The sequence below is a fragment of the Rhinatrema bivittatum genome, chromosome 4, assembly GCF_901001135.1.
Source record: "Rhinatrema bivittatum chromosome 4, aRhiBiv1.1, whole genome shotgun sequence".
Classification (NCBI taxonomy): domain Eukaryota; kingdom Metazoa; phylum Chordata; class Amphibia; order Gymnophiona; family Rhinatrematidae; genus Rhinatrema; species Rhinatrema bivittatum.
Genome location: NC_042618.1, coordinates 19,574,501 through 19,596,585, shown reverse-complemented (window position 1 = coordinate 19,596,585; position 22,085 = coordinate 19,574,501). Strand labels below are relative to the sequence as shown.

At 47.8% G+C, this 22,085-nt stretch overlaps 1 protein-coding gene across 1 annotated transcript in view; it reads left to right on the top strand.

Moving 5' to 3' along the window:
* Nucleotides 1–17,506: 17,506 nt before the first annotated feature.
* Nucleotides 17,507–22,085, top strand: part of GPR68 (G protein-coupled receptor 68) — a 45,881-nt gene continuing 41,302 nt past the window's right edge. The window contains exon 1 of the mRNA XM_029597796.1: nt 17,507–17,746. The gene's annotated coding sequence lies outside the window, so the exon portion shown is untranslated. The remainder of the gene's footprint in view (nt 17,747–22,085) is intronic.

The window sequence follows — 22,085 nt, the reverse complement described above, 5'->3', positions numbered from 1 at the left end:
TCATCCCTGTTTTACACCCCCCCCACACACACACACACACACACACTCTCCAGTTCATCCCTGTTTTACACCCACACACCCACACACACACACACTCTCTCTCTCCAGTTCATCCCTGTTTTACACACACACACTCACACACTCTCTCTCCAGTTCATCCCTGTTTTACACCCCCCACACACACACTCTCTCTCCAGTTCATCCCTGTTTTACACCCCCCCACACACACACACTCTCTCCAGTTCATCCCTATTTTACACACACACACACACACACACTCTCCAGTTCATCCCTGTTTTACACACACACACACACCCACACTCTCTCCAGTTCATCCCTGTTTTACACCCCCCCACACACACACACACTCTCTCCAGTTCATCCCTGTTTTACACCCACACACACACCCACACTCTCTGTAGTTCATCCCTGTTTTACACCCCCCCCCCCACACACACACACACACTCTCTCCAGTTCATCCCTGATTTACACCCACACCCACACTCTCTTCAGTTCATCCCTGTTTTACACCTCCACCCACCCACTCTCTCCAGTTCATCCCTGTTTTACACCCCCCACACACACACACACTCTCTCCAGTTCATCCCTGTTTTACACACACACACACACACACACACACACACTCTCTCCAGTTCATCCCTGTTTTACACCCACACACACACACACACACTCGCTCTCCAGTTCATCCCTGTTTTACACCCACACACACACACACACACACACTCTCTCCAGTTCATCCCTGTTTTACACCCACCCACACACACTCTCTCCAGTTCATCCCTGTTTTACACCCCACACACACACACACTCTCTCCAGTTCATCCCTGTTTTACACCCCACACACACACACACTCTCTCCAGTTCATCCCTGTTTTACACTCACACACACACATACTCTCTCCAGTTCATCCCTGTTTTACACCCCCACACACACACACACACACTCTCTCCAGTTCATCCCTGTTATACACTCACACCCACACCCACACTCTCTCCAGTTCATCCCTGTTTTACACCCACACCCACACTCACTCCAGTTCATCCCTGTTTTACACCCACACCCACACTCACCCACACACACACACACACACACACTCTCTCTCCAGTTCATCTCTGTTTTACACCCACACACACACTCACACACTCTCTCTCCAGTTCATCCCTGTTTTACACCCACACACACACACACTCTCTCTCTCTCTCCAGTTCATCCCTGTTTTACACCCCCCCACACACACACTCTCTCCAGTTCATCCCTGTTTTACACCCCCACACACACTCTCTCCAGTTCCTCCCTGTTTTACACCCCCCCACACACACACTCTCTCCAGTTCATCCCTGTTTTACATACACACACACACACATACACACACACACACACACACTGCAAGGAGTTCCCTCCAGCCCATCCCTGCCACTCATGTTTATTGTAAATTCCCATGTGAAAAATTACAGAACTCTTCCAACCCTGGATGCCTTCTTAAAACAAAAAACAACATACTCTTTTTCTAAGGTTTCCTCTAATTTCAAGCTACAAACGTGAGTTTACCAGTGGCCATAAAAATGATCTCTTTACTCCCTGCTCCATTCCTCTAGGTGGTGGGGGGTGCTGGCTTGTTGGGAAATCAGGTCTGCAGCGCTGGGGCGTGCTGTAAAGTGAGATAAAATCTATCATCTTTGTGAGACTGGTACCATGGAGAAGCTGTTACTGCCTCGGGGGAAGCGTCCATCCATCTGCCAAGCCTCCGGCAAGGCCTGATTTATTAACGAGAGCCAGGGCTCCCAGATCCTGGACTGCAGGAATCAGAGGCTGGCAGAAAATACTTTTAACTGCACGTAAACAGGGAAAGGACCGGACTCGTACACAATACGGCACTTTCCCTGGTGGATAGCTTTGGTCTCCATTATCCTTGCTCACAAAGTTAAGCCGGTACGTTGTGTAATTCTGCAGTGTGGCTGCCTCTCCCTGTTCTGGAGGGAGAATTTTCTGTTAGGGCTGCAAACGATCACCATTTTCTATTGTTGTACTCAAAATTTCTCTTCTTTCAGTGCATTTCCCTGAGGGATCCCCTTAGGAGCTCTCAAACTGTATCAGGGTCTAAATAGAGGTATAGCCACACTATTTGTGAGCACGGTATTGCGCCTCCCGAGGACGACGTGAGCCCTTGGTGTGCACGCGTCGCGATGTGGGATCACACAAACTGCTGGAGCTGTAAGCAGTGCTGTTCTGGCCTCGATTTTAGCAAAATTTAGCGAGGTTTAAAAAAAATGAGTATATCCTCTGGGACAGCATTATTAAAAATGCTACAGCTCAGGAGTTCCCCCAGCTGAGGCCTGAATGTCTCTACTGAAGAGGAGAGAGTGCACCGTACCAGCCTCTGCAAAGGATGGGATACCAGCACAAGAAATACAGAAATGCACATACATTTTCACTTACCCCTGCCCAGTCTGGACACTTTCCAAGTCTCACAGTGCTAAGTCAAAAGTCATTCACACTATTGTTTTATTTGCTGTCCTGCACACGTCTCATTTCTTTATGCCCACACCGTGGTCGTAGTGTCTGCCTGGCCAAGACTTGGTCCCTTCTTACCCAACCTCTGAGGCTCCATCTAGGAACAGGAGCTATGTGCACCTCCACCAAGGAGTTCCTGCCTCACTTAAGACTTTGTCTATAGGGCGACCCTTTAGGGCTGTCCCTACAGAGGCCCTAGTCTTGATCCCTGTGAGCTAGGATAGGAAAGGTAGTGGAGGGGAAGGGGGTGCACTATTCGGAGCAGCTCCTCCACTGAGGTTGCTGCAGTGGCCACCCCTTGCTGTTTATAAAGGTGGCTGAGGCACTCCACAGTGTGGCATTTGATTAGGAGTTAGAGAAAGTAAGAGTGGGACATTTTTTTTAGTTGCCCCCCTGCTTGGGTGCTGGGTTTCATAGCCTGGGCCAGAACTCTAGTGGGAAGGGAGACCACTGCCAGCCTCGGTGATGGTTCCATATTTTGGTGGAAGACTTTTGAATGGTTTTGCCTTTTTTTGAGGTTTCCTTCTTGTGAGGGCCCTGGCTGCGGGATTTTTGGGGGTATCTGTCAGTTAGGTTAGATCAGGGGGTAGAGAAGACTCCAGTGCTCTCCAGGCTTCTCAGGGGTGACCCAATCCAGGAAGATTCCTGAGATTTGTGCCACGTTTGTGAAACGTTCTGAGTTCCCAGGAGGAAGTTTGCAGCCACCCTTCCCCCCTGAAGAGAGGACATCTGTAGAGAGATGCTATGTTCCCTGCGACTGGAGTTTTTCTTTTCTTTTCTTTTAACTTCATCTTTATTGAGTCAGAGGAAATACAATATCAATTGGCCACAACAAATAGGTAAACAGGTGAACATATGCAACCAATATAACCATATAACAGCCTCCATGTAAAACAAATAAAATAAAATAAACCATTGTGAGTAACCCAATGACTCACCAAGTTTTTAAAATTAAACAAAAGAGTAGAAAAAAAGAGACATAGAAGAGAGAAACCCCCCAACACACATCCACACGCACATCCAGACACATACACGTCACCACTTCCATAACCTGCAAAAAGAATAGACGATACCCACCCCAGGCCACCCCAAAGAAAACAAGGAGAAGCATAAAGAAAAACAAAGAAAAAGAGAAATAGACATTCTGGGGATAGTCAACCAGTAGAGATCTGTAGCAGTGCACACTATGGTCCATGCAACTTAAGTAGCAAGCATGGCCCTGTGCCAAAGCGCATAATAACCCTTCCTGGCAGTAAAGCATTTCAGTGAAGCAGCTTTTTCTTTTTTTGCAACATTTCCAATTGTGCATGCTGTTACATCAGACTTTTCCACTGAGCAAACGAGGGGGGCCTCTTCCATCCTCCAGTACAACGGAATGGACCTTTTTGCCAAGAGGAGGGCTACTGCTATAAAGTTCTTAGCGCCGGAAGGCAGAAAAGACCCAGCTCCCCAAAGGCCCATTAAGACAACTGTCCCCTACCAAGGAACCGGGCAGTCCACTACCCACGCTAGAGAAGATTGGACTTTGCTCCAAAAAGGCTGCAACTTTATACATCCCGAAAACATGTGGCAGAGGTTTCCAGGCATGACCTTACACTTCAAGCAGAGATCTGAATCTCACAATTTCATGCTGAAGTACATGACACGAGATATGTATGTTCTGTGAAGGAGTTTGTACTGGATTTCTCTTATATTAGTCAAGAGAAAATGCCGATATAGTGCCTTAAAGGCCTGGAGTAATTGCTCGGCAACGATAGGTTCCCCCAAATTATCGCTCCACAACACCGCTAAGTGCTGTACATGCAGGATGGGCAAATGCTCTTTTAAGTGACGACCAGATCACAATTTTGTTGAATTTGGCCGGTGTTTCCAGAAAGCACTCCTCCGCATCGGTCAAAAGAATAAGTGAAATGTCACACATGTAAACAGTTGAGCAGTAGTGCCGAGCTTGTAAGTAGGCAAAAAAATGTGATCACGAAATATCCTACTCCCTCAATTGGTCAAAAGAATACAAACATGAAAACTCGAGAGTCCCCCAAATGAGAGAGGTTAGTTATGGAGATCCTTGCGAAGCAAGTCCCGAAAAACTCAGTTATCCAAGCCAGGCAAGAAACCAGGGTTCCCGACCCACGTCAAATAAGGAGAAATAACTGAACTGTGACCGAGAGAACCCCTCCACCAACACCATGCATTGCGGAGAGCCAAAACGCCCTAATCTGCATGGAAGAAAGCTTAGCGGGACGCAAGTGTAGCAGATTAATAGGCCAATAAGGGAATACCCAATCCAACATTAGTCCCTCCACGTCAAACTTAGAATGAAGGGAGGCCCATTCCTGCACAAAGCAGAGAAGAGTGGCAACATTATAGATCCTCAAATCGGGAAGGCCCACCCCCCTTGATTCCTATCCAGCCACAGCACATCGAAGCTGACACTCGCACTCCTGCCTTGCCAATAAAATTCCGCACCAGCGCGTGATGCAAGTTAATAGTACGCACCTTGAGCCAAAGAGGGAGCACTTGCAGGGGGAAAAGTAACTTGGGAAAGATCACCATTTTCACCAGGGTGCACCAACCCATCAGGGAGAGGGAGAGAGCCCGCCATCGATGCAGTAGCTGTTTGATTTTCTGCAGACAAGCATCAAAATTTAGCTTGTACAGTTCATCTGAAGTGCGGGCTATGTGAATGTCCAGATAGTGAAAATGGTCCCCCATCTATGACAGTGGAAAGGAGCCCACCCAAGACTGAGATAGAGAAGGGGATAATGGAAAGGTCCCTGACTTCAAAATTAATACGATAACTGGGAAAAGACCCAAATTGAGCAACTACTTCAATGATGGTCTGCAAACAGTCCTTAGGATTTTCTACAAAGAGCAGCATGTCATCAGCAAATAGACTCAGCTTAACCCCCTTCTCTCATATCTGTATACCCTGAAAAGAGCTAAGATCTCTTAATTTGACCACCGAGGGTTCTAGTGCAGGGACAAATAACAGGGGAGATAGGGGATATATGATAGAGCTCTGTTCACCAATAGCTGCACCTGGGGACAGTTATATAACAGCTTCGTCCAATGTAAAAACCCATTCCCAAAGTTAAAGTGCCTCAGCACTGTTTCCAGGTAACACCATTCTACATGATTAAACGCCTTTTCCGCATCCAGGCTGACAAGGATCCCCCCAGAACGAGCTGCTGCAGGTGTGTGCCCAGCCAGCAGCACCTTTAAAATATTAGAGTTAGGAATGTGGCTTTTAATAAATCTGGTTTGATCATGGTGAACTATCTCCTTGACAACCGAGTTGACCCGCATGGCCAAAACTGCCGCCAAGATTTTAATATCCTGATTGAGAAGAGAAATGGTTTGGTAAGACTGGGGCAAAGTATGATCTTGCCTGACTTGGGCAATAGAATAATCATTGCTAGGTTGTGCCCCTCCTCAAATGCTCTCAAGAATGTGGTCCCCCAGCAATTTATAAAATTCAGGGCCAAAGCCATCAGGTCCCGGGGCTTTGAGTAATTTCAACTGGGCGATGACACAATGAATCTCTGCTTCCGTGATATGCTTATCCACCAGGTCACATGCTTGCTCTTCCAAACAAGGCAATCCCAGATCCTGAAAAAATTCACTTTGGGCCAGAGCATCCACTGGTCCCACCATATACAAAGATTTGTAATACCTTTCAAATGCTTTCAAAATAGAAGTGGTCAGCAGGTCCTGCGAGTCGTAATGAAGGCACATGAAGAGGCCTTTAGAACGTGAGCTGGACTTAATTAAGCAAGCCAATAACTTCCCCGACTTATTTCCCCATTGATACAACCTGTACTTGAGAAACTGAATATTCTGTTGCACTTTAATTTCAAGTAGTGCATTCAGCTCTGCTCGAGCAATGGCCAGCCAGTCCTTAGAAGATTATCCAAGATTCCTCCTGTGCTGTCGGCGTAGAGCTGTTATTCTTTTAGAGAGATCTAGTATTTTTTCGTTCCTGGCCCTCTTCACATGCGCCTGATAAGCAATGATATGCCCTCTCATGACCGCTTGCCAAAAAGTTATAGGGTCTGTTTCAGGCCTCAAATTAAATTCTACAGAGTCCTGCCACCTTTCTTGAAGAAACACAATGAAGGGTTTGTCATTATACAAATACGGAGGTAAGGACCAATGAAACTAACACAAGGGGTGTAACTACCTTGGCATGATCAGAGAATGGCACATCGAAAATATCACTTGTCACGAGTTTGTTAAAAAAAAAAAAAAAAGGCTCGAGAATGAGAATGTAATCAAGCTGCAAGTACATATTATACACACGTGAAAAAAGGTGTACTTGTGATCTGCCAGGTGCAGCACACGCCAAGAGTCCAACAACTGCAGCTCTTCGGATACAAAGACCACCTCCAGGTCAGCTTGGTTCTTCTTGGAGTTTTAGGCGGTTTACAGCGTTGTCAACCACATTGAAATCGCCCCCCATGATGATGGCATAACCTTCCCATACAGAAACTTTAGCCACCAGCATAGAGAAAAAACTGGGGGAGTAAACATTGGGAGTGTACACATTTAAAAGCACCACCTTTTGTCCCTGGAGGTCTCCGACAACTATGATGAAATGGCCATTGGGATCAGAGAGCACTTTTTCCCTTGTGAAAGCAACACTTTTATTAATCAAGAGAGCCACCCCATGTTGGCGTGAGCTAAAAGGAGAAGAAACATTGGCCCACCCAGCTCCGCTGCAACGTGGAGTGCTCATCTCATCCAGGTGAGTTTCCTGGAGAAAAGCAACGCGCACCCCGCGTCTGCGCAGTTCAGTCCGTTTAACAGGGGAATGTAAACCATCAACATTAACCACAGAAATAACTACGTTAGACATAAAACCAGGAGGTGCAATAAAGTCCTGCAGCATAAATAACCTTACGTATAGAGAGAGCCGCCCAGCCCAGGCTCTCCTCTTTTCCAAGGCAGTTTCGCATAATCAAGAATCCTCCGGTCCCCCTGATCATCACACACGCAGAAACAGCCAAAAAGCACGCAAACCCATTCATCCATTCATACCCTTCCCACAGAGAAAAAAAAACCATCCCCCCCCCTCCATTTCTATCTTCTCACAATAAATGAAAATTCTCAACCCCAAAATAGAGCAGATCTCCCCAAAAGCTGGCGAAGAGGTTTTCCTTCTCTCCTCGCCCGCAAGAAGATGTCCACTACTATCCAAGGACTCCCGGGTCCTGCAGGTGATATTCTGGCATGTACACATGCAGGAGAAGGCAGGGGGTTAGTAAAGCTAGCAGGGGACCCCAAAAAAGACAAAACAGAGGGCTCACCCACTGAGAAAGCTGATCTCCAGGGCAAACACGCAGTGATGAAACAGTCCGGTCCAAAAACGCCGGCCACTCCAAAGTCTCGTCTCCATGGCACAGGTCAGACACAGTGGTGAAACAAAATGGTCCCACATCACAAAAACGGGGGAGAAAGGCAACAGCCTACATGGACCACCAAAGCAAAGACAAAGCTTGCATCCTCTAGGACACCCTGGAGAGAGCCATGGCAGCTTGTCTAAGAACGCTTTGGCCTCTTGAGTTGCGGCAAGCAAATGGGGCACTCCATCGTGGAAAACATTCAGACGAGCAGGGAATTGCAGTGTTTGGGTAATTGCCAGGTTCTTGTGGCCTGGTTTTGGCCTCTGTTGGAAACAGGATGCTGGGCTTGATGGACCCTTGGTCTGACCCAGCATGGCATTTTCTTATGTTCTTAATTTTATGCCTCTCTAAAAGAGCTTGGTACAATAGGGAGAGAACTCCTTCCGCACCACCTTCACTTTGCTTGAGAAGTCTGGGAAAATCACTTCCCTCTTATTGCAATACGCCTGCAAGATTTTTGCTTTGTCACTATAATTGAGATACTTAATTACTTGCTGCGGCTTCTTTTGGTCTGGCCTACCGGGGCTCAGCCGTTGCGCACGCTCCACCAGAACCGGCCGGTCAGTGGTGCCCGCAATCAGCTGCTCCGGGAGCCATTTCTGACACAGGGACAGCAGCTCCTCTCTCTGAACTGATTCAGGGACTCCTACTATGCGCAGTTTATTTTGCCTGCTACGATTTCCCAAATCGTTGAGTTTTTCCTCAAGGGCCCGATGCTTTTCGCGGCCTGCCGCAGCCTCTGACTTGAGCATGGCCATGTGGTCTGCGTGCTCAGACAGGGTTTTATGCAGGCCGTGCAGAGAAGCATTGTAGGTTTCCACCTGCTCCCGTAGCTCATCCACAGAGTACTGGATGCGCTGGAGTTGGTCAACTAGGGTAGCGGAGACGACCTGGGTAAGGTCATGGATCACCGCTTCCAAGAGGCCCTCCGTCACAGAGCCTTCAAGCGCCATCTTGACTTCACCGCCACCAACCTTTTCTGCTCCAACTTGTTTCACGCGACTCGCCATAAACCCACCGATCATCTACTCTGCTCCCCAGTGGTTCCACTTGCGATTCTGCCACTTTTTTAAAAAATTTGCCCAGTGTAATGATACAGATATCGCGCTGGCCCCTAGGGAGCGAGAGCTTGGAGCGTGCTCTTGGGTCAGCATCATCTCCATGCCTCCCTCACCTACTTGACTTTTCTAAGAAAAATCCATTGTGACAACTGAAGAGGAGAAATGTGAGTAAGACCTAAAATTTCACCATGCCATCTTCTTGGGTCAACCACTCCATGGCCCTAGGTCCCTGCATAGAACCTTCCATCTGAGCCTTCCCACCCCTCTCCTCCCCTCCCAACCTGGAGGGCTGGGATTGGACGCCTCACCTTATTTAGCTCAGCCATTTTAGTGATCTGTGGAGTCAGTTTTGGAAAGTTTTTCCATAGTAAGGATGCCTTGTTGCTACTCTGTTGAGGCCCCCCAGCCCAACCCTGTGCCTTAAGTTTGAAGAGATTCCTCATTGTGCCCTCCCGGCCAGAGGCTCCTGCTTCTATTGATTACAGAGAGAGAGAGAGAGTTTGAGCCAAATTCCTTTTGGGGCTCTCAATTCAGAGGACTAAAGTCCTGTGAGCTCCACTCCCTAGGTGGGCAAGACCAGTGACCGTTCCTTCGGAGAGAGATTGTGATGGCGGAAGATGTATCCAGTTTTACCTTTAAGAAGTAGTTTTGGACAATTGCTTTGTGGGGAGGTTTTTTCCTGACTTGCCCTTCTCCACTGGGATGCAGAGCCGAGGGAGCCTCATCCCCTTCTGACTTTTCCTGCAAGAGAAGTCCCCAACAACCGAATTAAGGATGAAAGATCAAGATCAGGAGACCCCCCCCCCCTTCCCCAACTGGATCTCTACTCCATGGGACCAGGACAGGCTGGGTGTCCAAGAGTAAGATGGATTCGGGAAGCACTGTTTTGCTGTCTTTGAGGAGACTCCTCTACTAGGATTCCCGGTTAGCCACTGGGTGAGCTTTGTACAATTAAAATCACCATGGGAACTCTTCTCAGATGCCTGAAATAAAGGGTAATTCCTACAGAGAAATACACGTATACCAACAGTCAGATGTAACTTCAGTCTTATGGACAAATAGACTTTAATTTAATTATCAAAACAGTAAAGTTTAATTTAACATCCAAAACCTGGTCCGGTCTGGTTTGTCCTTGGGATGCAGCTACTATCTACAGACATGGGAAGATACACCCCACTGTCTGGGCCATAAGCGAGAGCTTCCCCCCACAAAAAGAATCCACCCCGGGATAGAGAGTCAAGCTTGAGAGGAAGCGCTAGCTGGGGGCAGGCCCCGAAGTGTAAAATACGTTTGTGTGCCCTTGGGTCTTAAACCTCCCCAATAAGGGTTACATCACTTTGAGACTCCCGCCTGGCATCTTCTCCCTAGGAAAGAGGCAATGTGGGGAGATTGTGCAAAGACTGTAATCCTTTCTGCCGTCAGTATTTTTGGTAGGGGCTTTCCGTCCAATCTAAGGATATCCTGTCTGACTGGGAAACTTATTTATCCAAGCCCTGGAGGGTGAGAGTTTCCCTGCCCAGTATTGAGAGGCCCTTGCACAGATGGTAATTACAAGTCCCGATTCTGTCTTTCTGCCAAGAACCAATGTGTGCAGTGCCAATTTACTCTTCAAGAACTTTTACAGTAAAGATTTATTTTTGGAAATGCAATCTGAGCCTCCAGTGTATTTCATTGGCACTCACATCCTTTTAAGCTGAGAGAGAACTTTTACCTCGCCCCCCCCCCCCCCCCCCCCCAACACAGCAACAAATTTATTTATTTATTTATTGATTGAGTCACCGCTGCCACCTTGGGCCTTGGAGGACTTAGTCCTCCCTCACCGTTTGGAAAAGACCCCGTTCCTGAGGCCTTGGACCATGTGGGAGTGGGAGAAAGTCATAGGAGTGGCCCCGGAACCCTGGTATGCCCCTGCCCTCCTGACCCCTAAACCAGAGAGGGGGGGGTTACATATAGTTTTTGAGTAATTATTTGAGCAGCTATTAAGTGAAGCTCACTGTTGCAAGCCCATGCTACTACCCCAGTCTAGTGAGAGAGGTGTTAAAAAGGGCAAAAAGCACCAGGCGTCCAGGCTCCGACTTTCACTTTCAACCTCGCCGTGTCTCCAGTATCCCAAGAAACGGATCGGAAATGGAAAACCAGAGATATTCCCAAGCAGACCGCAGGCAGCAGCGCCCACGCTCACGGCCTGCAAAGGATGGTGGCAGTTCCATGCCGCGTACGATGCGGCTCTCCCTAGTCGTCATACATTTTGGCCTGCCGCAATCATTGTACCGCTGTTCCGATAGACCTTCCTGGGTCCTCGTTCAGAGCACTGCAGTTGGTTCAGAATGTGGCAGCCCAGATGATTTTGGGCCGCTGGTTTTGGGACCACGTTACCCTCGTTGGATCGCCTCTCTCCTTATGCATTAGGTTTAGCTCACTTGTTTGAGTGTTTAAGGTGATTAATGGAGAAGATGCTTTGCATATGAAATCTCTTCTTGATGAGTATCTACCAGGATGACCCCTTTGTTCTGCTGGAGAACTGATCCATGGTTTACGATCCCAGAAATCGGCTTATTTGCTTGAGAAGCACTGGCAAGCTTTTACTACGGCAGATCCTTCGTGGTGGAATTCTTTTGCACTGGTCCTTAAGAAAGTAAGAAAATATTTTTATTTAATCATTTTTTTGTATACCGGCCTTCTTCACTTGATATCAGGTCGGTTATGTCCTTTAGAAAGAAGCTTAAGGGATTTCTTTTTACATAGAAACCTGGCGGCAGAAAAGACCCATTCAGGCTATCTAGTCTGCCCATCCAGACCAACTGCTCAGCTCAACAATCCCTGCCACTCCCTCAGAGATCCCCTGTGTTTATCCCATGCTTTCTTGAAATCAGATACTGGTTTTGTCTCCATCACTGGGAGGCCATTCCACGCATCCACCACCCTTTCTGTAAAGAGATATTTCCTTAGATTACTTCTGAGTTTACCCCCTTTTTCCCTCATCCCAAGACCTCTCATTTCAGAGCTTCCTTTCCATTGAGGGAGACCTATCTCCCGTGCATTATCTTGGAGGTAGTTAAATGTCTCTACCATATCTCCCCTATGTCATCCTTCTTCTAGGGTTTACATGTTTAGATCTTTGTCTCACAATCCAACAGGTGTGTTGCAAAATCAATTGCAAAGGTCCATGTAAAACAAACCAGAAAAAAAACAATTTAAAGAGGAAAAGTTCAATAATTCCAAGATGCCAAATCTTTATTGAAATTTCAGTCCCCGACACGGACCGTGTTTCGCAAGGGGCTGCATCGGGAGGGACCGAGTACATGTGGTAAAATAAAGCAATATCAGGGGCATTACGTTCTTGAGAAACAAGTCCCATTAAATACATCAAAGGGAATTTCCAGAGGATAAATTGGGGGGTTGAACCAATTACAGTTGGAAGAGCACCGTTCTAATGTGTGTGAAGAAGGATGTTAAATGGTAGAAAACAGTGGCAGTAAGAAGCAGGTTGGTAAAATCACCACATCTCCTGGATGCACTTTTGTAGTAAGCCTGGCCAGCTCTTGCTCAACTTTGTACCAGCTTCGGCTGTGCCTTGATCGTTTAAATACAAGTTCTCCTTCTGTTGAGGGATCGTTTCTGAATCTTGGCGGAACGTCACAGACCAAATAAGCCCGAGTGACTTTTCATATGTTAACACCTCCCCAGTGCACATGTGAAAGGCACTTCCTTCACATCCAGGAGATGCGGTGATTTTACCAGCCTGCTTCTTACTGCCACTGTTTTCTACGATTTCTACTGTGCTCTGTGCAGTAGTGAGGATTATCCAGGTTTGGCTTCCCCACCCTGGTCCACTCAGGCCTGAGTCCACCATGGAGATGGTACCGGCGCAGCAGTAGCCCCTGAGGGTGTTCTTCTCGAGCCCCCAGGGCTAGAAATGGGCATTGGGCATCTGCCTGCCCCAGCACGATTATTTAGGGAGGGGTGGGAGCAACAGAGGCTACTAAGGGCAAAAACAGAAAGGCATTTCCTGGTCCCTGAAAAACAAGGCACAGGAGTGAGAAGACTCATACGCCAAGTTATTTATTTAGCAAAATGTATAAAGTGCGGCATACGCCATCAAATGAGGTACAATAAAATAATAAACCTAAATGAATTAAAGCTGACTCCGTGGTGTCATTTTAAGCATGCAATAAACAAAGGAAAAAAAAAATCAGCGTTAACCACGGCGAGGGCTCTGTTTCTGTAGTTTTGGCTTAAGCAGGAGCCACACCAGGGCAGGGGCAGATAATTCAACAGCTGCACACAGATCTGCCCCCCCCCCCTCCTTCTCACCCACATTCCAGGCCCTCTCTCTCAGGCAGATTCCCCCACCCTTATGGTGACCATGGCGCGTCTCCCTCCCTCTCGTCCCATTCATGTGACAGTGCCCTCATCATGAGAGGGAGAAGAGACAACCTCTGAAGAGAAGTAAAACGAAAATCCACCTACAGACAGGAGGGAAAGCTGGGTTAAAGATTTACATTTTAATTGGAAAGCTGCTAGGTTTTATTACGTGTCCTTAAGATGTAAAACGTTAGTGTATGGGTGAGCCCATCTTTACTTTCTTCTTCCTGTTCTCAGAAGGTCACATACCCGGAAACCAATCTGAGATCGGCTGGCGCCAGGGCATCCCTTCAGTGCCCCCGAGACCACCGACTGGAAACGGACGCACGCCACGCACCACCAATTCACAAGAAGGGGGCACCGGGACAGAAGGGCCGCGGCCACCCCAGGCCCGGGCAACAGAGGCAGTTGCCTAGGGCGCCAGATTTCGAAGGCACCAAATACCCGAGCTGCAGCGACGCCGTCTCTCTCTCTCTTGCCTCTAGGGCCAAGCACTGATTTCACCTGTAGCAACTCTGGCCCGGCACGGCCTCCTCTGCTTCCCAAACTCCAGGGGAGAACTTCCCTGTTCCCCGAGTTCTGACGGAGAGAAACCCCCTACCCTCGTCCTCCAGTCCTGCCTGTGGGCACCAAAATCTTAAAAGTGACCCTGGGCTACCCAAGCAACAATACTCCACATGGTGGTGGAGGAGGAGGAGGAGGAGAGGCCATGGCATCCGTCAAGATGTGAGAGACTGCCGGGAAGAGAGGGGAGCACAGAGTCAATTGTGCCAAGGGACGCCACCCCCTGCTCCAGTACTTTCTGACTTGTGCTGTTGCGTATGGCCCAGGATGTTGAGGGCTGTCTTACTACCCCCAAGGAATATTACCTGCCCGCTGACCGAAGAGAGGAGACACTGAGCTGCTGGAAGAACCCATCCAGACTCTTGAGACACCGCAACGGAGGGGAACTATCGGACCCACTGCTGGGAGGAGGAGAAAGCCAGGGGCCCCATTGTGCCTGGCAGGATTCGGCCCTACCCGCTTGGAGAAGAGGCTGGGGAGCCGCTGTCACTGCTGGAGGAGGCAGCGAGACAGACACAGTAAAGAGTTCAAACCAAGAGCATCCTGGAATAGGGAGGGAGAGAGCAGGAGAAGGAATGAGATGGGAGGTCTGCAGAGAAAGAAGAGGGGGTTGAGAGAGATTGGCGGGGACAAGGCGATGGGAGTTGAGAGAGAGAGAGAAACTAGTAGGGAAGTGCAATCTTTTAAAACGACCTGAAAACCACCCGTGGCGTTTCTTGCTTCATTTCGTGTCATTTTTCTTTCGCAATGACAGAAGAAATGATAAATGTACATTTCGTTTCAGTTTTGTGGTTTTATTACGTACTGATACTATTTAGTAGGTGCAAATGTTCAGAGAATAAATTAAAAATTTTCAATGCAGACTCCTAACAGTCAGTGGAGGATAAAGGTTGAGGAAGAGAGAGACTGGTGGAGCAAGGTAGGGTGAGAGGATTGAGAGATTAGTGGGGATGAGGAGGAGTGGAGAGACAGAGAGGAACTGGTGGAGAGAGAGATTCTTAAGCAGTTGCTTTACGCCCCTAGCTGGAGTTATTAAATTATCACACTTAGCAAGGTGTGTGACCACCGGGAGGGAAAAACAAACTGTAAAATAATGTTTTCTGTCATCACTCCACCGGTACCCATCTTTAGGAAGAGCAGAACAAAAGCTAAACTGGCATTAGCTCTCCTGCCATCGGCTGCAGCCAGAGACCTCTCTGCCTCTTGCCCTGCAGAATTCAATCGTTTCAGATGTGATAAGCCTGGAAATTGTCCAGCTTTGCCTTTTGTAGCCGAGGCATAAATGTGTTCTGCACCTGAATATAGCCATGGACATGTCTGAGGTTGCCCAGAGCCCACAGCAAACATGAAGGGGAAGCAATCAGCCATCCAGACTGAGGCAGGGAACCCGGGAGGACCCACAGCTCTCCAGCCCGACCCAGAGGGATTCAACTAGCGTTGTGCCGCTACCTTCTTATCAATGGGGCTCCCCCCACATACACACTCTGGTTTCATTTTATAATTTAACAAGGGCCTTCCAGTTTCAGTTTAACCTAAATTATTCTGCTTGCAATATGTGTACAGAATTACAGATGGACATATTCAGGGACAGGCGAGGCATGGAACTAACTAAGACACAGGATGGGGACTGGTGCGGTGTGGGACTGACGGATACACGAGAAAGAGGGCACGTGAGACTGAGGTGCGGGACTGACGGATACACGAGACAGAGGGGTACGTGAGACTGAGGTGCAGGACTGACGGATACGCGAGACAGAGGGCACGTGAGACTGAGGTGCGGGACTGACGGATACACGAGACAGAGGGTACGTGAGACTGAGGTGCGGGACTGATGGATACGTGAGACAGAGGGTACGTGAGACTGAGGTGTGGGGCAGATGAGGTATGGGACTGACGGATACACGAGACAGAGGGTACGTGAAATTGAGGTTTGGGACTGAGATACATGGCACAGGGATAGGGGCAGATGAGGTGTGGGACTGACGGATACACGAGACAGAGAGTATGTGAGATTGAGGTGTGGGACTGACGGATACGCAAGACAGAGGGCATGTGAGACTGAGGTGCGGGACTGACGGATACGCGAGACAGAGGGTACGTGAGACTGAGGTATGGGACTGACGGATACACGAGACAGAGGGGTACGTGAGACTGAGGTGTGGGACTGACGGATACACGAGACAGAGGGTACGTGAGATTGAGGTGTGGGACTGACGGATACACAAGACAGAGGGTATGTGAGACTGAGGTGTGGGCCTGACGGATACACGAGACAGAGGGTATGTGAGACTGAGGTGTGGGACAGACGGATGCACGAGACAGAGGGTACGTGAGATTGAAGTTTGGGACTGTGATACATGGCACAGGGATAGGGGCAGATGAGGTGTGGGACTGACGGATACACGAGACAGAGAGTATGTGAGATTGAGGTGTGGGACTGACGGATACACGAGACAGAGGGTACGTGAGACTGAGGTGTGGGACTGACGGATACACGAGACAGAGGGGTACATGAGACTGAGGTGTGGGACTGACGGATACACGAGACAGAGGGTACGTGAGACTGAGGTGTGGGCCTGACGGATACACGAGACAGAGGGTATGTGAGACTGAGGTGTGGGCCTGACGGATACACGAGACAGAGGGTATGTGAGACTGAGGTGTGGGCCTGACGGATACACGAGACAGAGGGTATGTGAGACTGAGGTGTGGGACAGATGGATACACGAGACAGAGGGTATGTGAGACTGAGGTGTGGGACTGACGGATACACGAGACAGAGGGTACATGAGATTGAAGTTTGGGACTGTGATACATGGCACAGGGATAGGGGCAGATGAGGTATGGGACTGACTGATACACGAGACAGAGGGTACGTGAAATTGAGGTTTGGAACTGTGATACATGGCACAGGGATAGGGATAGGGGCAGATGAGGTATGGGACTGATGGATACACGAGACAAAGGGTACGTGAGATTGAGGTATGGGACTGATGGATACACGAGACAGAGGGTACGTGAGAATGAGGCATGGGACTGACGGATACACGAGACAGAGGGTACGTGAGATTGAGGTGTGGGACTGACTATGGCACTGAATGATACTGGGAAAGGGACAGGTGCGGTGTGGGACTGACGGATACACGGGACAGAGGATATGTAAGGTTGAGGTGTGGGTCTGACTGCATGGGAAGGGGGGTCAGGCAGGGTGTGGGACTGACTGATACAGGGGATCGTGACGGGGGGCTCTGGAGCTGAATGATGGATTGGATCGGGTCAGACAGCGTGTGGGACAGACTGACATGGGACAGGGACAGGTGAGCTGTGGGACTGAGCGTTGCCTAGCACAGAGGCTATGTGAGGTGTGGGACAGGTCTGTACAGGAATGAGCGTGGGCCTTTCTGGAGAGCCGGTGTGAATTTCCAGGCAGAAGGATGTTTTATTCCGCAGTGTAGCTGTTCCAGAGCTGTGCTGAGGCTGAGGGCGATGCCTTCAGCCTGCGGGGGTGAAGAAGGAGGAAACAGCCGAAGGCGTTTCTCAGTGACTCAGTCACCAGCCAGCAGACAGCAACAGGCACTGAATGACTTGCATACGCTTTCAGGTTTGCAAAGCGGATTCGAGAAAAGAAGAAAAACCTCAAAGGATATACTGAGAACTCTTTCTGACTTTTGTATAGCTCTGAGAGGAAAACAGAAGGTTAGAGAGCTGAGCAGAGAGCATGCGGATCCCGGAGCTGGGGGGAACTCTCTGGCTCCTCTACCTTCAGGATTAGGGAGGAGATGAGGAGCAGCACAGCAGCACCGCTCATCAGGGCAAACGTGTAAGTAGGAGACGCTTTGAACACTGATAGAGCCTGAAGAATGAAAGAAAAAAGAGAGGGACCTTGTCTGTTTGGGCTTGTGGTGACTGATAACTGTATCAGCTCAATATGATTTGTAGGCATAGGATGTATGGTTGGTACTTCCCTGTACATATATTGCAGTGCCAGGGTGTGTACAGCATACGGGTGACCCTCTGTCCAAGGCTCTTTGGGGGACAAGGATTCTGAATGGACTTACAGGCAGTGTTTTGCATGTCCAAGCAACAGACGTTCAGAGTGTGTATCTTATATCAGAGCTAAGTAACCTCTGGGGTGATACAGGGGCAGAGCATCTTCTGGCAGCAAAGCAGAGCTCATCTGCCTGGAAACCGCTTTTTCAGTGTCTGTAGTCCCTAGAATAGGTTCATCTGTGCTTAACCCATCAGCCCAGCAGAGCCAGGACACACAGTGATGTAAATCAGAGCTTAAGGCCGGATGATTGCCCATGAAGCAGACTGATGGCCACCAGCCCTGACTGCTCTCCCTGCAAGAACAAGCTTCCTTTTCCTAAGGAGCCAGTTCACCTAACTCTTTCAGCCTCTTTAGCTTGGGGTTTGTGGTGGTGGGTTTTTTTTTGTTGCTTTTTTTTTATTTTTTCAGGAAAATGTTTAAACCACAATACCGTTTTCTAACTTCTTAGGTACTTACAGACCAACAATGATCTCTTTTTTTTTTTTCCCGGCACAAGTGCTTTCTTTTGATGGAAAATGTGTGTGGTTAAGTGGTCCCGTTCACCCATAATCCCTCCATGACTGAAGCATAATGTCTGTCACTACATAGGTGCACTAACAACTTTCTAGTTCGGGAGGTGGGGGAGGAGCAGCAGTTATGAGCAACATAACATTGCAGAGAAAAAGGTTATCCAACTCTGAACTCCTTTCTTTGTCTTAATTCTCAATTTATTAATGTCCATAGCGCCCATGCTATACAGTAGTAGGTATTTAGACATCTAACTGGGCACCCCATTTTTTAAAATAAATATTTAATACAATTTCCAGGCATACAAACAATGATACACAAAATCAAGACAAGTAGGCAGAGGAAAATAAAAAAAAAGTCAGAGTATACAATGAAATGAAAAGCATAGGGTCAGAAATGAGACATTTGTAATATAAAAAGAAAGAGAAGCTAAGCATAATGTTGATGATAAATGTCCATAACACATTATATTTAAAGGACTGACCCTTCAAGGCATAACAACATTTTCTGATATCAGCCACTACTCGCACCTGGGCTCTCCAGTATTCCACACTAGGGTTAAACTTCCAGAAGGTTGCAATTGTGAGTTTAGCAGCTAACAATTTTTATGTATTTATTTATTATATACCAATATTCCTAGAAAATCATATTGGTTCACATGGAAATAAATAATAAAGAATATCTTCATCAATGTCAGGTACAAAATAAAATACATAACAATAAAAATGCAAAAACTAAAACAAGGAAATGGAATAAAACATGTAATATAAAAAAATATCAGTTCATAAAACATACATAACTTAATAAAAATGTGATAAATAAAACAGAGAAATGAAATCAAACATGTAACAATAGTTGAGTTACCAATTTATGACATTTTAGAGGTATTAACAAGCCAGTCCATCTCCCAGAAACACCAATAAGGGCATAATTTGCACTGGAAGATCCAATATAACAGCTATTTCCTGCATGATCTGCGACCAGTACGGTCACAACACTGGGCAGGACCACCACATGTGCTTATAAGAGCCTATCCCCCCCCCCCCCCCCCCCCCACGTCAACATAGAGGACTTATCCCGGGTATAAATTTAGAATACTATGTTGGCGTACAGTACATTCTGTGTAATAGTTTTACCATCAATTCAGTACACCATGTACAGATTGAGACATGATGTGCAGCTTGCCAGAAGGACTTCCAGGCTCCAGCATCTAGATTCACTCCCAAATCTACATTCCATGCCTCAATCAGGGAGGGTGAGGTGGTGAGGCCATATTTCCCCACAAGGATACCTCTGTACAATAAGGCGATCCCTTTTCTGTTAGCTCCTGGGTCACTCAAGTATTTTTCTAAGCCACTTAACTGCCATAATGGCTCAATCAAATTAAAATGTTGCTCTAGTGCTCTCCTCAGCTGAAAAAGGAAGCATGCAAGTCCATACCAAGCTCAAACTCACTCACGAGCTCAGAAAAATCCATAAAAATGTCGTTATCCCATGAGTGAGAGAGAAGGACCAACCCCTTATCTCTCCATGCCCAGAAAACAGGAGAGAAGGGACAGCTGGCCAAAACTGGGTTTTCATAACTTGGTGCAAGAGGGGCAACCGCTCCCTGTCCATGCCTAAAACTTTCTAAACCTGGCTCCAAACCCAGAGCATACGAGCAATTATGGGCCTAGATCCACCAATTCTACGCCTCAGAGGAGAGGTAGGAGCAAGGAATAGAAGAGTGGCTAAGTTAACTAACTCACGGCCGATTCAGTAAAATTCGTGGGAGAGCCGGCGCTCCGAGGTGAGTGCCCGCTCTCCCAACACGCGCCCAGGCCACTCTCCTGGGCGCGTGATTCTGTATTTAAATGAGGGCCTGCAGTAATAAGGAGGCGCTAGGGACACTAACGCATCCCTAGCACCTCCTTATTGACAGAAGCGGCGACTGTCAGCGGGTTTGACAGCCGACGCTTAATTTTACCGGCATCGGTTCTCATACCTGCTGACAGCCACGGGTTCGGAAAACGGATGCTGGCAAAATTGAGCGTCCGTCTTCCAACCCGTGGGCCGCGGGCAGATTTTACTTTTTTTTTTTTTTTTTTAGAATTTTACTTTTTTTTTATTTTTGGGGCCTCAGACTTGATATCGCTATGATATTACGTTGGAGGGTGTACACTTTTCTGTACACTTTCCCGGTGCCGGCTGAAATTAACTCCTGCCTTCGGGCAGGCATTAATATCTGAAAGTAAAATGTGCGGCTTGGCTGCACATTTTACTTTCTGTATCGCGCAGGAATAACTAATAGGGCCATCAACATGCATTTGCATGTTGCGGGTGCTATTAGGTTTTGGGGGGTTGGACGCTCGTTTTCGACACACTATTTATTACCTCTTACTGTTTAAGGGGTAATATTAGCGCGTGGAAAATGCGCGTCTAGACGGGGGCTAACGGTGCGCTCAGCCTGAGCGCACCGTACTGAATCGGCCCGTCAGCTTGCTCCTTCTCTAATCCCAACCACAATACGTCCCCTCCAAGTAACCATTCGCCCATCCCAAGCAATCTGGCAGCCCAATAATAAAAACATCCATTGGGCAAAGCCATACCACCCTGAACTTTGGGAAGCCATAATGTACTCAAATTCAATCATGCCCTTTGCTGCTTCCAAACAAATTTGGCCATTGCCCTATGCGAATCAATAAAAACCTGAGCAGGCATGTTGCAAGGGAAGTGCTGGAAGAGCTAAAGCAACTTAGGCAGTAGAGTTATCTTAAGTAAATTAATCCTATCCGCCCATGAGACTGACAAATGCTCCCAATCCGCCAAGTCCTGTTTGGTACGATGCAGCATAGGACCATCATTTTTAGAATAAAAGTCATGGAAATTTTTAGTGACTTGAATACCAAGATATTTAAAATCAGTCTCAACCCCGCGGAAGACGAATAGACAATGCGTCAAAAGGAATCTATTATCAAAAGGTAACGATTCTGATTTATCAAAATTGATCTTATACCCAGAAAGTCTTCTGAATTCCTGAAGAAGGGCTAACAGCGCAAAGCTGAACACTCTTGGCACAGTTAAATAGCTCAACATATTGTCAGCATAGACAGATATCTTATGCACATGCTCCCCCCCCCAAGGGGTATACCCCTGAAAGATGCCATTCGGGAAGGTGGTGAGTGCCGCGATCCCCAGCTGACATCAGTGCAACCGGTGCCATAAGAAACCTCTGGCCTAAGGCGCACTGTCATCGGCGCACAGCCAAAGGCGCGTGCCCTTTGTGAGTCCAGCAGGGAATTCAGTGGATTCATCTTTGCTGGCTGTCAATTGTCTTCCTCTTTGTTTAGCAAGTTGTTGTCCTTGGTTTGCATATGGACAAGAAGAGGAAGGTTCAAAATATGTCATCTTTTGCAGGGGCCACTCTCTCCAATGCAGGTCCCTTAGATTCTTATGTTGTTGCATCTATGAACCCACCAAGTGAGTCAGCGCTTGGTTTTGGAGTCATCTGAGTCATCTCCGAAAAATGTCTGAATTTTGAGCCTAGAGCCTCCTTTACAACCTTTGGATACAACTGACTATTTTGTTCATCTGTTCCAGGACCTTTACCTATGGAAGATGC